Genomic DNA, 16,957 nt, shown 5'->3' on the forward strand with positions numbered 1-16,957 from the left:
TGCTGTTCTGCGGCTGTTTTGGTTTCCAGGCATTAACAAGTTACTTAACTGCAAAAGCCCTTTCTGCTCCTTAATTTCCTTCTGGTACATTTGATTCAAATAACGAGGCATTTCTGGTACATCACATTTACCCAATTTCTGCCTGCATATTAATACTCAGATTAAAAGGAGTTTGCAATTTGACTTTTTTTTTTTCCCTTTCTCCTTCTTGGTTATGAGAAAAAAAAATGTCTTTTTCTTCAGGTGCTTTGAGGCTAGATCCAAGTTCCAGTTTCCTCAAGTGGTATAAATTAGCCCAGCAGGATCCTCCAGAATCATATGCCTGGAACCCCCTAACAGATGCTACCTGCATCAGCACCAGGCCTAGAGAAGACCATGGGGATACCAAGGAGGAAGTGCGGTGAAGATGACCCCCGCACAGGACCTTGGTAAAATGGGTGACCATAAATGCTGTCCTCTTTTCCAAATGCTGATCAGTACAACAATCTCTTTCATAATGTAAAATATCAGAAAAAAAATACATGCATACGCACAAATATCTTATGGATAGCACGGTACTAAGTAACCATGGTAACCATATCACTTGGATTTAGATGATTTACCTAGTCAGCCAATATTTTCTGAGTAAAGAAACCAAAATTTGAGTCCTTCAGCCCACGATACAGCACCTTGGAAATGTGGGTTATCTTCCCCTCCCGGGTTAGGCTGGAGTCATGCTGGAGATTTGGGAACAGCTTCCCATCTCACATAGGTTTCACAGCTGTGTAACCCCTTTGGTGCTACTTTTCCTTTTTCCTACTGTCACAAACCATAGTGTTTGTCCAGCCCCTGCAAAGCTCGTCTCTGCTTTCATACAAATTGGAAGTATCTCTCCAGATAACGCTGAAAGTGGAGTATCAGGTGAGAATGGCTATTTTGGGAGCATAGATCGAATGTGCAGATTGGATTATTTTGAGATGAGGAATACAGATATGCTCAAATCCATTGGGGGAAGATGAAGAGTGAATGGTCTATTATTTCATTCGGTCATCCAACCTCTCCGAATGCTCAGAAACAACCCATTAACAAATGTAACTGCAAAAGGAGGGCTCAGACTGGGCAGCTTTTGGGCTGTCGTTACACAGCCAGCCAGAACATTTTTTTTCAGAGTATTTGCATGTAATAGATAAATGCTGTATCTGGTCTTTCATTCTGAAATATACTTGTGGCTGTGGAGATTGATGAAAAAGCCAGGATTCTCAATTTTATTTTTATTTGATCTATATACTCCCATCTTTCTTTTGGAAATAACTGTTTTTCTCCCTCTCTCTCTATTTTTTTTTTTTTTTAATCCTCAACTCTTAAACAGGACTTTGCCAGCCTGGAAAAAGATTGTCAATGAATTGTCAATTCTTCACATTGAGTAATTTATTAATTGGCACAATGTTAATCTCTAAATCAGCAGTAATAAATTCTTTCATTTTTAGTCATGACCTGAAAGTGCTAAAACACTTCTAATTGCCACTGTAGCTGTTGTAAAATGACTGATTAAGCTGCATTCCTATCATAATCTTTGTTGCTCCTGAAATATCTAATTGATAGTCACATCGGTGACTCAATGCCAAGAAAGGAAAGGGATCTTGCTTTTGCTTTCTCTCAGGAATGCACTGAATGGAGAAACCGGGTGCTTTTCCCTGGCAATACCAGACACTGATCTCTAATTCCAATTATTGTTGCAATACTACTTATTGTCCGTGCTGAGTCCCCTTGCACAAGGTGTCATGCAAACTCATGACAAAACCAATCAGAAGACTACGAGGTGAAGGAGAACAGGTAGGAGAAAAGAAAACAATGAAACAACATGATAACCAGCAGGTGTCAAAAGAAAGGGGAGTTTTAAGAACAACTTTAATTGTATCTTGTGTTTTCTGTGATTATTTTCAAGCAATTCAACATTGCAGCTTTACCGTGAACCCTGTATGCATTCCCCTGTAGGGAAAGGGCTACAACCCAAACTCTCCCATTGAGCTGAGCCATAACTCCTGGAGGCCACATGCAGATGGGATTAATGAAGACCAGCCCAGAGGTCCTGGGGCTGGGATGGCAGAGTTTGATTTCTTCCATCCTTCATGCTAGGCTAGACTAGGCTCAGTCTACCAGACAGCCGAGACCACTTGTGCTATCATCATGTGCAAACATAATTTGTAGAGCAGTGTTTTAACTTTGTGAAAAATAGACAAGATGATTTCTGACAAAGAGGCAAAGCAGGTGAACAGGATCCAGCCTTGAGTTCTTTGAAGTCAGGGGAATTGAGGATGTTTCCTAGCAGACAAAATACAGCTTTCCCTTCCTGTGTGATTTATCCAGAATTCTGAGAAAGTGGAATGGCAGCTCCATGCTGTAAAACATAAAGAAATATGAAGTAAAAATAATAACAGACCTAAATCCTACCGGATTAAGTTGAGGCCCAACTTCTGAACTTTGGGGAACTATGCTAGTAGAAAAACTCAGCTAACCAAGTTACAATGCTTTCCATCCAGGATCCATGGATTCTGCTCTGTTTTATGCATTATCGACTCAAGTTTTGTAGCTGTCACTTTATTGTTCTGATTCTACATGTAGTTGGAGATAAAAAAATAAAATAAAAAATTTGAAACTCTACCAGATGTGATCTGGAAAAAAGTGAGAAATAATAACTCCAGACCACCATGTCATTCTGTAAGCACGATTTGAGATATTGTACACCTCATCCTGCAAGAATTATAGCATTTGACAGGATGATGTTGTAAGTATGTGGGCCTATTGCTCAAAATTGAGAGCTGGCAAAATTGAAGCTGAGAACTTGTGCTTTAGCACAGGATGAATGAAAAGGACCCAAAGCATCTACAAAGCCATCAGAGGGAGCAGAGGATAGTATGAGCACTGTTATTCCACTTCTCTCCCTGTATGTTGCCACAGTTCCAACACTCTGCAGTTGAGCTCTGTAGGACTTCACAGGGAGTTACTGGCAAAGCAGAGTGAAAGAAGGAGCAGGGAGGCCAAAGCTCCTAGCCCAGGTTTTTCCCAGTAAAAATAAAGAAAATACCTGTAGGTGCTGATTTCATCCTATATCCATTAAAACATATGTTGCCGCTTTGGGGAGTGAGTGTACAGAAATGGGCAGCTCCTTGAGGGACACAGGGTTTCTCATCCCCAGGGATATCCGAAGTGCTGGAAGGCTCCTGCTTTGCAGGTATTTGTTGTGGGTGCTGGTACTGATGGGAAGGCCAGCGGTCTAATGCTGTAGGTCAGAACTAATGGGGCAGGTAGCCATGGATGAACATTAGTCCTGTAGTGTTATTTCTCTCTGCCTTTGAATCAGTGAAAATTTCACTAAACAATTCTGAACAGCACTTGAAAAATATAATTTAGTAAGATATTTTTTCCCTGTGTAGTCTTTCTTTGCTTTAGTGGAGAGTTTCCTAGGTATAATGCTAGCAAATGGTGGGCAGTGACTGAGTGACTGGAGCAATGAGCGTAAGAGGAAATAAGGCTGCGAAGTCAGCCAATTTAATCTTCTCCATGTACAATCTCGCAGGTGAAGAGGAGGAAGCTCCAGATGATGACCATCTTTCATCAGACATTTGGGTCATTTGAAGTTTCCTCTATGAGGATTAGAAAGTATAAAGGTAGGGCGCATTAATCATAACTAATTCAGTTGTTAAATTGACCTCTGTAATTTTTTTAGTCTCCTCTCTTCTTTCAGAACACCCAATTACTCCATCTTACGCTTTAAAGGTAAAGTGAAAAAGGCTCTTAAGGAATGGTAATTGTGTCTTTCGTTATATGCTTTCATAAAGAAAAAGCAAAAAGTTTGTCTAGTTTCTTAAATGAAAGGCCTCTTCTTCATTCTTGCCTTAAAATTAGCTTAAATTTTGCATCTTGTTCGATTCTGTTTTTCCTAGAGGGGTTGGATAGCTTGGGAGATGTGAACTATAATTTGCCCCATCTTAGCTGTAGGGGTGGGATAATCCTGTCTTCAAGTATCCCAAATGCCAGTAGGTGAAATGAAACAGCTGCTAAAACCAGCCCCCTGGGAAGTCCTGTGCAAGTCGTCTGACTGATGATGTCAATTCAGAACTGTTGGTCTCTTGGCTCTTATGATGTCCTAACCTCACTAGCTTTGAGGCATGATGTATTTCTGGCTCAGGCAGGAACTGTCTGGCTAAGTATGATAAATAAATAAATAAACCCTGAAATATTATCTCATGAAACCCAAAATGCATACACAGAACAGATTTTAGGCCTTCCTTGAAAGTCATGAAGAAGGAAAAAAAAAAAAAAAGTGATCTCTGATCTGCTGGATTTCCTTGGTTGGTGGATTTCCTTGGCTTTTGTTATGTGGGGCGTAATTAGTACAATTAATTTCTTACTGTTCTCCGACTTTGAAACCTGGAGCATCTTCACCACAGCCCTGAGCTGCTCCACCAAGTTGCTGTGTGAGAACAGCGGTGACAGGAGATAAGCGCTGTGTCCTGCTCACACAGGACTATGACACGGGAACAAATGCAAAGTCTGAAAGACCTCTTGCAAGACCTTATATGGCTTAAAAATGATTCTGAAACCCCATAAATGCCTGTGTGTTTCTGATTGCTAACTTGTGAACATCCTTAGTTGGTTTGCATTGCAAGGCTTTGTCTACATCCCTGGAGCTACGACTTTGAAAGTAGGGATTCCCACGGAATCCCCAGCTCTAGGAGCTGTGCTTCAAGTAAATTAACATTTTCACATTGATAAGTTAGTATTCAACTTGTTTTCTGGGCTGAAGATTAGAGTACTCAGCATCTGGAAGGAAGGAACCCAAGTTTACATCCCAAAAACTGGACAGAAGTGATAAGAGCAGCAGTAGAGAAAAGAAGAAATTCTGGGAAGTGATGGGACCTTAGCAAGGGACTTCTTCAGCCAAGAGGCTCTCATCCTGCAGGAGATAAGTTTATAACTCAATCACTCAAGAGGCCAAGTTGAAGTTACTCCTCTGATAAAATGTTATCTCTGATGTTCTCTTTGTGACTTGTGCTGGAGAAATACAGTGTGTACTTAGACTTCATCCTAAGTAATTAATACCAAATCAATTATATGATGCAATATTTGCCATGAAAAAGACTCTAAGACAAATTAATCTGAAAAGTAATTTGCATCAGATACATTTTGGGAAGAGTACTATATAGCTAACTCTGTAGCATAAACAGAAATTGTGGTGACTCTCAATAAAGCCAACATTTATACATTAATTAACCTTAAAATAGTCCAAGTCCTTGATTTTATAATAATCTACAAATGGGTCATTTTTCAAACTACAGACTTTAGAAGCTATTTTGCTAGACAGATCCAAGGGACAATTTGAATTGCCAATAAAATTTTCCAAAGAAACCATTTTAAAAATGGTTAGAACATAATTTAATGACTTTATCTACCATTTTCAGCTAATGCATTCTTTTTTTCCTGTGAGTAAGAGTTTAGGACAGACACATCTTATTATTTACATATTAGAAAAAAAAATTGATTCCTGCTTTAAATGCGAATGGCAGTGCAGTTCTAAATGCTGGGCTTCCTCTCCAGTATTTGTCATCAAATCCATTAGTCATCCGATTTTTAAGTCCATTTGTGATTAGCCAGTGTTCCTTCTAAAATAAGCAGCAGTAAAACACCAAGTGATACCATTCAGATGCTGATTTAAAGGTTGCAGAGGCAAGGCACGAAGATATTACTGAAACAACTTTTGCTTTTTTCCTCAAACTTGTAACTTTGAAATCATGCCCATGTTGTTCTGCATCCGTTCTTTGGTCTAAGCAAGTCTTCCAAGGCCAAGCTTTATAGTTTGTGGCATTGGTAGAATCCGACCAGCTCAACAACTTAATGGGCTCATAGAGAAAAGTGTGAGAAGGTCCTGGATGAACAGAGCTCATCTGGATTCACATTAGCTAATTTTATAAGTAGATGGGGATAATTCAGCATCTCTATCCCAGGTAGCTTATCCAATTTGAGTTAAAAGTGTTATCTCATTCAGAATAAAGATTTTCGTGTGTAGCCTGGACATATGGCTAGAAATCACACTTTGATGATGTCATCAGGTATCTTTGCAGTAAATACTAGTCATATGGCTATAATCTTTTAATTCTAAAGTTATTTGTCACTCAGTGGCCTGAACATCAATAATCTGAGCATATTTGAAGGATCTTAGCTTGACAACCAAAAGCAAAAAGTTGACAAATAACATCAATGTGATATTCGGTAACTTTGGCATATTTCACAGAATGGTTGAGGTTGGAAGGGACCTCTAGAGATCATCTAGTCCAACCCCCCTGCTCCAGCAGGGACACCCAGAGCACGTGGCACAGGGTGGCATCCAGGCGGATTTGGAAGATCTCCAGAGAAGGAGACTCCACAACCTCTCTGGGCAGCCTGTTCCAGGACTCTGTCACCCTCACAGGAAAGAAGTTCTTCCTCACAGGGAGATGGAACTTCCTGTGTTTCAACTTGCACCCGTTACCCCTTGTCCTGTCACTGGCCACCACCGAGAAGAGTTTGGCCTCATCCTCCTTACATTCTCACCTCAGTATTTGAAAAGGAACAAAATAGAACTCTATTGCAAAATACTGATAGCATTTTCAGCCTTATAGGTTAAACTTCTTTACTAACGGAAACATTTGCAGCCCGGTTGGTTCACTGGAACAAGGATGAAAAAAACCCATGATGAACTTCGCTTATCTCTACTAGTGGTTTCCTATGAGAGCTGGGCAGCCCCAGGGTCATCTCTGTGCCTCATCTTTTGCTTTGTTTTTCCTTACCTGCAATTCTGCATGTGTTTGCAGGTGTCTTTCTTGTTTTCCTATTGCGCCATTTGATAATGGTGCTCCAGGAATGCCTGGTGGTGAGGGTTGCTCACTGTCTTCTGCACTTTGCTATAGTGATCTGTTCATCATATTTCATTATCAAATGCAAGGTTAAATACATTATATAGACATTTTAGGCATGAGACTTGCAAGGTTAATGCAAGTACGGCAATAACTGCTCTTTGAATATAATTATGCTTTCGTTGTATTCATTCTGCTATATTTTTTTCCAGATACCAGGGTTATGTTAAAGAAAATGTTAGATTCCTTGAGGCCTTGCTATTGGATTTGATGGACTGACTGTCAGAAATCAAAACATAAGCTACCAGGATGTTGTGTTTTGGGAAATTGTTTTCTGAGATAGTTCCCATTTTGCCATTTTAGTAAACTAATGATCAGCAAAGATGTACGCTAGCATGTAAAGCACAGTAAAGCACTGCCCCATAAAATTATAATTCTAGCAATAACAGTCTGAATAAAGCTTCCTGAGTTCAGAAGTTAAACGTATCCATATAATCTCTTTTTGGTCTGGGGTGCTAGAGAAATAGTGGACAACATAGACCCAAAAAACACATTTCATAGACTGCATATTCTTGGCATCACACATGGCTTATTTGCTGGCGTGACTCCTCAGTACAGATACTTTACCAAAGAGATGTGTCAGCTCAAAGCAGAGTCAGGAAGAAAGACTGAACTTTCTTATTAAAGATTCTAAAAATAACTCCACTACAATTAATAGCAAGGAATTACCCAAGATCTAGTGGTTTTCCCTCTACAGTTGGGTAAATAGATGTCTGGAGATTATTTGTGGTGACTCCTAACCACATCGAACACGCCACTTCATGTAATTTAAAAATAATTGAACTGGAAGCAGGAGATTTAGTTAGTTCCACAATAAATAATAAAGAAATTTCCTAAAATCTTCTAGTATAATATCCAGGAAATTATTACCATAATTTGTAAGCAATAAAGAGATAGATGCATGAGTCAGTCCCTTTTCGAACCAAGTTCACAATCTTCCCTTTACTTAAAGTTCACTAATTCACTAATTCAGAAAAGCGGGGCTTGCTCAGCTTAGCAAAGCTGAGCAGAAATAAGCTTTTTGTTTGCTTGTTTCTCTGTGAGCACCTAGATAAACATCAGGTAAGACAGAGGCCAACGCTGCTGCAGGAAAAAATGAGTAGAAGCTGGCCATGAACAACAAAGTTAGGCTAGAAATCAGAGGAAAGATTTTAAACTCTGTAGCATTGAGATTCTGCAACAGCTTCTAATTAGATTAGTGAGGGAAGTGGGAAAAATGTAAACACTGAAGACCAATTAACCAAGCAACAAATTTAAAACAAACAGAAGGGAATACTTTCCTACCTCCAGAGCATTCACATGGCATGCAGCAACAGCACGCCGTTCTGCAGGATGTTGCAGAGGCTAAAAATATACATTGACTTAACAAGGGATTGGTCAAGCAAGTTCCTGAAGGATAAACTCTTACCTTTATTTAAGAGAGCTCCTCTAGTCTTAGCACAGAGCCCCAAAAATCTGTGCAATGAATTATATGTGGGTATATAATGCACTGTACACCCAAAGCATGGGTAATGGGATCAAATTCTGTGTTCAGTGTAATACAAGCAACCCAACTAGTCTTTTTATCAGGTCAAAGCATTTATTTGTTTAAGACCATAGTCTTAAACTAGCGGATAGAGTCGAGCAAGCCAAATACAGGTGTTTTGTATTAATTACACAAACTTTAATCAGTTCCATTTTCCATGCTTACCAATTAATTCCTACAGCTATTGAAGTCAATAACCATGATAAAGAGTTCAGAATCAGACCTTATAAAAAATAGAATACTTTAAAAAAATGGAAATTGGTCTATAAGTTTTGTTTGCTTGATTCTATCTGCTATCATAGACTTAAACAAATAAAACACAGTTTTGTGTTTATACTACTCAGCTCGCATTATTCAGTTTTCAAATTATAGGTTTGTGCTTCAGAAACGCATAATATATGAAGCTTATCATATGGTCACACCAGAGTATTACACACAGTTCAATAAAATATGGTATTGTCAACCTTAATATATGAAAAGGATGAATCTGGCCTTGATCATCACAAAAAATCCTTAAAAATTATACCTTTTTAAAAGAATAAAGAAAATTCTGTCTGCATGGAAGTCAATGACAAACCTTTCATAAAGTTAATGACAGAATCCATATGGGATTCTTTTTAATTGCCTTTTGTTTTTTTATGAGCGTTGAGGACTCACCCACTTCCCATTTCCAGTCTCTGTAACCAAAAAATTAATTTTCCTCTTTAACTGACAGTTGGAGCTTTCATGCAGTCTAATAACTCCAGCAATCACGGCATTAAGAGAAGCTCTAGCTGTCAGAAGGTTTGAACTGCAATTATGAGTCAGCTACAGTGCAAATATTTCCTTTAAGCTCATCCTGCAAGAAGAGTGCAGAATGCCTTGCCGGGAAATTTGATGACTTGGGCACCGTAGACAGGACTACTCTGAGGACGAGGGCCAGGGACATGCCATGGCCACTTCCAAGAACATGGAAGGGACAAAGCAGGGAGGGCAAGAGGGGTGCAAATCCCAGGAGAGCTGCCCTCACCATTTATCCTTAGGGGCAGATGGGCTGGGGCCATGCTGTCTATTTTAGGGTTGCCCATCCCCTTCCTCCTCGCTTTTTTGCAACAAGGCTCAATCTCCAGGTCACACGGGCAAGTACGCAGGGAGGTCAGAGCTATTCCAATATTTATCTAATTCTGGGGTCAACCCCACTTGCTGGGCTTCATGTGGGAGGGAGGTAGTAGATGGCTCCCCTTGGAAAATATAATTTTTTCAGGTTCCTTATGTTCAAATCAAGCTCAAAGCCTCAAACAATGTCAGCAGAGTGGATGTCATTTAATCAGAGATTAATTTATTTTTAGCTGATGTTATTTTTTAGACTTGACTAACTGTTCATCTTTGGTTGAGCTACCTGGGAGATGCTTCACAAAGGAATACTCATAGAAGAGCAGTAAAGACCTCTTTTGCAGCCGAAAAGGAGAATGAAAGGTAGCTGGAAATATCTGCTTGAAATATAAGAGTTAAGAGCTAAAGAAGAAGAAAAAAAGAGAAATCTGCAAGGAACAGAAATGGCAGGAGAGGGCCAAGAGGGACAGAAGTATTTTAAGCTAAAAATAAATCTCATTTCTCAAACTTAAATATATAAAGCTGTCCATTAGAAAACTGTATGAGATTACATCTCTACAGTGCCAAATAATTAATGACTTTAAAAAACCCTAATAAATTTGGATTTCATCAAAATCCTGTTGCCTATCATTGACTGTTTCAAGCAAGGACTAGATCTTAAGGGAGCCTAGCACCTGTATTAAGATGTACACTGCTGACATCTTTCCTAGGTACATCAATTATAATTAAAGAGTAATAAGAATGCTAGGATGGACTTCTCAGGCACATTCACGCAGAAGCCCCAGCATTTAAAATTAAATCCATTAATTCTAACTACTGTACGTTTGTGATCCCTCAGAGTACAAACTAATTCATAGCTTTTGTAATCATGCCAGTCTTTGTTAATTAAGGTTTGTGATTTATTTAATTTGAGCAGGGATGTATCAGAGTGCCCAAAACTGGACAGATAAAAGGTCATTAGCTCATACTGTTCAAGACGATTTGGAATCTGATGATGAAAAATGTTTCTAGGTGTCTGACAAAAATTGATTAGCAAAATGGGCACTAATTGTTTAAAGGAAAGCTCCATATTTTCTTCAACCCAGCCATCTGAAAGTTCATATGTCAAGAAGCTCTTCTCATTCTGAATTGGCTCTGAAATACATTTGAAGATAAAAGGCCTTTCTCAAAAAAATATTGTTGCAATTTCTTAGAGGAGGAGACAGCATTAGCACTGTCACCATCCAGAGAACTTTCTTCTCTTTTCCCAAGTAGGAGCCTTGGTCACAGCCTCTGTGTGAGGCACAAATGTTAATGGATGCATTACTCTGAAAAATACCGATCAATGTGCTGGTGAGTTAGCAGCCTCTCTGTTTCCTAAAAGGGCAGGTGGGGTAAAGAGTGCAGAATGGACATGATCAAGTTGTAGCTAGTTAAAACAGACTCTGACACAAAAAGAGGCCTCATAAACAGAGCAGCAGTACTGACCACAGTCTGATACAACTCCTTTTAAAGCGAATGTCAAATGAGTCACAGCTTTGATGCCAAAGGCAAACCAGGGCAATTAGCTCTGAGATAAATGACTATACTGTGGACATCTCAAGTTAGGTGAGGTGAATTCCAGAGTCAGGAAACCGTTGAGGTTGGAAAGGGACCTGTGGAGGTCACCTAGACCAACCCTGCTCCTGAAAGCAAGGGCATCTAGAGCAAGTTTCTCGGAACTTCGTGCAGTCAAGGTTTGAATATCTGTAAGGACGGAGTTTTCACGAGGTCTTGAACTCCTCTCCCAACCTTTGACCACTTCAATCATGAAAATTTTCTTCCCAGTATCTAATCAGAAATTGTTGCCATTTGTGTCCGTAGCCTCTTGTCTTCTCACAGTGCACCTCCAAGAGGAGTCTCCATCTTATTTACACACTCCATGTTAGGTAGCTATAGACAGCACTAAGATCTTATCTTCAGCTGAGCTGAACAAACCCAATCCTTTCAATCTCTCCTTGTACATCAAGTGCTCCAGCCACTTATTATCTTGGTGCTCCAATGGATTTGCTTAAGTATTTAAATCATTCTTGGACTGAGATGCCTAAAATCTGATCCGGCTCTCTGGATGCTGCCTCTCAAATGCCAAAGGGGAAGAGCCACTTCCCTCAGGCTGCTAAATACACTCTAGGTCTTGCAGGTCTGTGTGTGGTTGGCTTTCTTTGCTGCAAGGGCACACCATTGACTCACGTTCAACTCTTTGTCTACGAGGACCCCAAGTTCTTTCCTGCTAAACTGCTTTCTAGCCAATTTATTTGATCATCATTTCACAGAGAGTTAAAGGACACGGTGGACATTTATGCTACATTTCCTGAGCCCCTGCTGTGGCATCCATGTCTCTTCCTGATGGTATTTTGGAATCCCAGATGGACTAGCAAAAATCAAAAGACAAAAGTGGTTGCACAGCACGAGATATTAACCCTTAGAATCAGTTCCGAGGCAAAATGAGGACTATCCAGCAGTCTCTGGCACTTTTATAAATGTCATTCTGTAACACTAATAATAATCTCGAACACTTTTATTGCATGTTTGCCATTTAAATCCAAAAGTCTATTTAGAAGTGCCAAAGCATCGTCACTCCTTCTTTGAGGATGGGCGTTGTGTGATGGCAGTGAATTTACCTCAGCTAACTTCAGCCTTGCAAATGCCAAGTGCCTGATCCCATCGTCAGTAGTCAGTCAATGAACAGTCACATCCAGAGGGCGAGCAGCTGATCCGCTTCCAGGGCAGAGTTGAAAAGAGGTAGGAAGTACCTCTCTGTTGAGGGGTCTAGAAGAGAAGGTTAGATTAGATGCCTAACATTTAGATAGCTAAAATTAGATGACACTATTGATTTTAATAATAAATTATTACCAGAGGTGCATGAATGTTAATCTCAGGCAGCATAAATTTTCTTCCCTCCTACTAGGCTTTGTGTTTTGTGTAACTATGCTGATTTTCACCAGCTGTAGAGCTAAATTACTGAACCTGAATGGTGCAAAATCTAGTTTTATAGATTAATTTATATAGTTTATTTAAGACTAAGCTAATATGCCAATGTTGAAATGTAGTCTGAACAACTCCAAGGGTGTACATACTGAATCAGAGGAATCTTCAATTATTCCACATAGCAAATTCTTCAAAGGTCTTTAAAATATTAGAATACTATTGTTTTATATTAATTATCTTAATTGGTATCTGCTTTTTTTTTGCTTGCTCCGATTGTTTTTCTGTAAAATCATATTTTGAGTCCTTTAAATAATTTTTGGATGAGTCTTCATGACATGACCTCCTTAGTTGCCTTCAACTTCTACGGTTTCCAGGGGTTTGGAAGGTCACTTCAATCTTACAAGAGAAAATCAATGAAAACTTACCTTCCAACAGGGCATGATGTTGGCCTTTGCTTTCCTTATTTTGTTTCCACTGTTGGAAGTGTCCAAGCCCTGTAAAACAAGCAACCCTGAGTGTTCATGCATAATGAACATAAGTTAGGATGCACTTAAGATGAACTGGGATCTTTTTTTTTTTTTTTTTTTTCCAGGCATAGAACATCTTACAGAACTTAATTGTGAATAATTTGTCAGGAAGGATCTCTTTAAATTCCTCTTTCAAAAACTTCTTCAAGAAAACACTTGAAAAAATATATATGCATGCATATATGGGTGCATGCACACATGCATGTGTATGGGCATTTGTATTTTTTTGTTTGTCTCTCTGGAAGCTCAGGTAACCCAAACTAAAAAAAAAAAATCAAACTACATGAAATATTTAATTTTGATAAGGCTCTTGTTTACATGGGCATCAAGGGAATGTAAGCACATTCCAACCAATTTAAGTAAGAAATGAAGTGGAGCTTGTTTTAACAGCAGCTATATATGCACTGGCCCATAATACATATATTTCTGTCAGCATAAAATCAGCAAGTTGGAATTTGTTTGGAATGGCAAATTCTGTAACACTTGTATAATGCAAAAAGTTCCAGGTATAGTAAAGGTGAGCCAAAGATAACAAAGGTAAATACAAAGTTTTATTTGTGCTTACTTTATGGCAATTATTCTTTCTGATGGAGCTTTAAAGGATATCCAAGGATATTGGACACTCAATTCCTATTAAAATAAATAGATATTTAAGTCTATAGGTGGCCTTGGAAATGAGTACCCTAATCTTTATTATTTAGCTGAGTATATTTGCACTACTAGTATTAAAAGTTTACAGTTTTTAAACACACAATACAAACTACTATTTATGGTAAATCACCATTGCCAAGTAACCTAATAAAGTTTCTTGATTATAGCTATAAAATTATAATGAATCCTTACCCACACACCCTTCAGATGACTGAATGCCTAAAAGAAATGATCTTGTTCAATTAGAAGTTATGAATCAAACATAGGAATCTCTGCGGGAAATTTTACTATTTATCTTATAAAGGAGGTCGGACTCTAGGGTAATGATTTTTCATCTTAACAACTATGAATATAATGCTCCTTAGTATTTTCAGTTAGACATTCCCATAGGGGAATAAAGCATTAGTATTGTGAAAGGTACCACTTGTTGAGCAGAGATGGAGGGCAGGTAGCAATACTGAATGATTGCTAATGGCACCCCTCAAATCTCGTTGAATCAAGCTAACAAAACATGAAACCATCACCCCAGAACAGTATCCAAATGCTCGGCTGTAGCTCACAGGTCTGATCAGCTGGTAGAATAGGATGGACCCTGTCCATTTTTCAAAGCTGGGCTAAGGCCTTGAACAGTTGTTTTGGTAATGTACATGAGGCTTTAGGTCTTAATAGTTCCTCCAATTACTGCTGAATCTGGCCTTGGCTCAGGAATAAACTCCTTGTATTGAAAAGATTTACTACCCTAACTATATCTGTATCTCAATTTAATGAAAATGTTAAGGATAATTTGATGGTCTCTTGCCAGTGTAATTTTAAATAAAATGTCTTCATTCCTTGGCACTGTGTATTGGCATTCATGTTTAACTAAGGGAAGTGCTTAAGTGAAGTGTTTTTCACATTGTAGTCTTGCCAGTATCTTCTTTTATAGAATAGATTTAATTTTCAGTGTTTTACTCAGAGTAAATAAATTACAAAAAATAATTTGCTTCCCCCATCCGCCCATATGAATAGTGAACCTTAACAAAGTATTACTAGGAATCAGATATTGGCCAATCACAGCACTAATCTCAAGCCTCATCACTTGCAAATTAAAGTATTTTAAATGTATTTTCTGTTCATTTACTATGTGCTTTTGTAAAAAAAATAATATATATATATATGTATAAAATATTTCTACATCTTCAGAAGAAATGCAGCACATAATTAAGTACTGTCAGTGTATTTTAGACTTGCATCTGAGTCCAACAAGTCAGCATAAAAGTTTAGAACACTTTATTATAATTGCACAGGGAATGGAAAGTAATAGTAAGATGGTGACAGTTTGGCCATCGTATTCAAAAATACTGAGCAATTGCCAAATACAGTCTTGATTGGTTACCCTTTCTAAATAGGGAATTTACCAATGGGAATAAATGGACAGAATGGGCCAGAAGGATCATTCATCAGAAATTAAATTGTTTGGGGATTAGTTTGATAATAAAAAAATACTGTGAGCATTGGTACTCACTCAATGGACATAAACAATATGTACAATATTTATTTTCTTTTTAATAATGTTTTTAATATGTAGAAAAATAGCTTATGAAAACTACTAAATTTGTCCCTGACAGGGTTGGAGGGTGCTTTAGGTTTAAAGTAAGAATAAGACACAAGCAGCTCCATAAAGATAGAATTTAATAAGTTCCCTCAGTAGTGTTACCCTTAGCAGCCAGCTCACCATAAACATCACTGCTGGGAAGGATTTTATTATTATTATTATTATTATTATTATTATTATTATTATTATTATTATTATTATTTTATTATTATTCCCTACCACATTCTCACCTCTGTTTTTATTCCGCTCAGTACCATGGCGTCAGCAAACTGTATCTGGATTATAGCTTTGCTCCAAGTCACTCAGTGAAAAAGGGAAAGAAAGACAGGGCTGTAGATGAGCGTGATCTTGCACTAGTTAGATACAAGCCACAAAACTTCTCCTGACATTTGCTGCAAGGTGTTGGACCCATGAGACTGTCTTTAGACAATATTTTTGTGTGGAGGGCATCACACTTTGCCCATATTGTCTACAAACGTGATTATGGTGATTATGTTGCATGTGCTCTTTTCTTTATTTTCACAGGATGCACTAACAGTAAAGAAGGGCATTTGGCTCCAGAATCTTCACGCCTATGCCAGAACTTAACCTTATTTTTACTCAGCTGAAGTCTCCTCTGGTAAGGAGACTCCATCCCACCTTCGAAGCAAAAGGCCAGGCCAATTTGTGTAACACTGCAGAAATGCAAAGCATATTGAAATGGATTGACTGTGCACACATACTATGATTCAGATTAGATGACTCAATCGCAAAAGGCTTCTTTCCAGGGAATGTCACCATCCAAGGACATATGGGTGCTACAAAAACATCCTTTTGTTCATTTTTCTTAGTGAGCAGCAGCTACCTTCAGCTAATGCAGGGACATAAGGCCATGGCACAGTCACATTTTCATCGCTGCAGTATGCTCAGTGGAGCAAGATTAGAAAATAGCCATGTAGTCCAGACATAATCAGTCTCTACCATCTCTTACTGGACCTCATTGAGTCTCACAGTTAGCCAGCCCAAGGAACTAAACTAGTATAAACCAGTCTGCAAGCGTGCAAAGCCCTAAAGACACAGATTATTAATTTTGACTATAGTCAAAAGAAGATTTTTTTACAGTCTCAAAAAATGGTTCCCTTATTTAAAATTATACTTTACAGAATCAGAATGAGGCTGATTCTTGAAGCAGAAAATTTCAATCCAGATGATTAAATCTATCGGTGTACAAAAATCCGTATTTTCTTGCCCTTATGACAGTGATCTTCTAATCAAAGATTTCTGGGTAGCCTTAACTAAAGGAACAGGTACTTGGACTGTATGTAATAAGCAATGTCCTTATCTGTGGTGTTATATGCCTCTGTGAAAATAAAGGTAATGGATGGCCTTGCCATTATTCATTTACACCTTACTTCAAGTTAATAATGAAAGTAAGCAAAAATGTTTCACTTTCAGTCTAGTTCTTTGACTTTCTAACTACAAAACAGTTGTAAGATATAAATAACACTTCTATCAAGTGTGGAATTTGTCTGTCATGTTGAAATTGTGTTTGTATTATATTGCATATGTTGCACATTTACAACTATTTTTGGCAAAGAGAAAACAAAGGGAAAATAGCATAGAAATGTTTTTGAATGCCAGGGCAGGATAGTTTAGAGCAGCATATAATTAGAAATAAATATGTAGAGCTATTTTATACACAGGAACTGAT

This window comes from Tinamus guttatus, unplaced genomic scaffold, assembly GCF_059628265.1.
Source record: "Tinamus guttatus ecotype Peru unplaced genomic scaffold, ASM5962826v1 Tinamus_guttatus_pri_ptg000006l, whole genome shotgun sequence".
In the NCBI taxonomy this organism is placed as follows: domain Eukaryota; kingdom Metazoa; phylum Chordata; class Aves; order Tinamiformes; family Tinamidae; genus Tinamus; species Tinamus guttatus.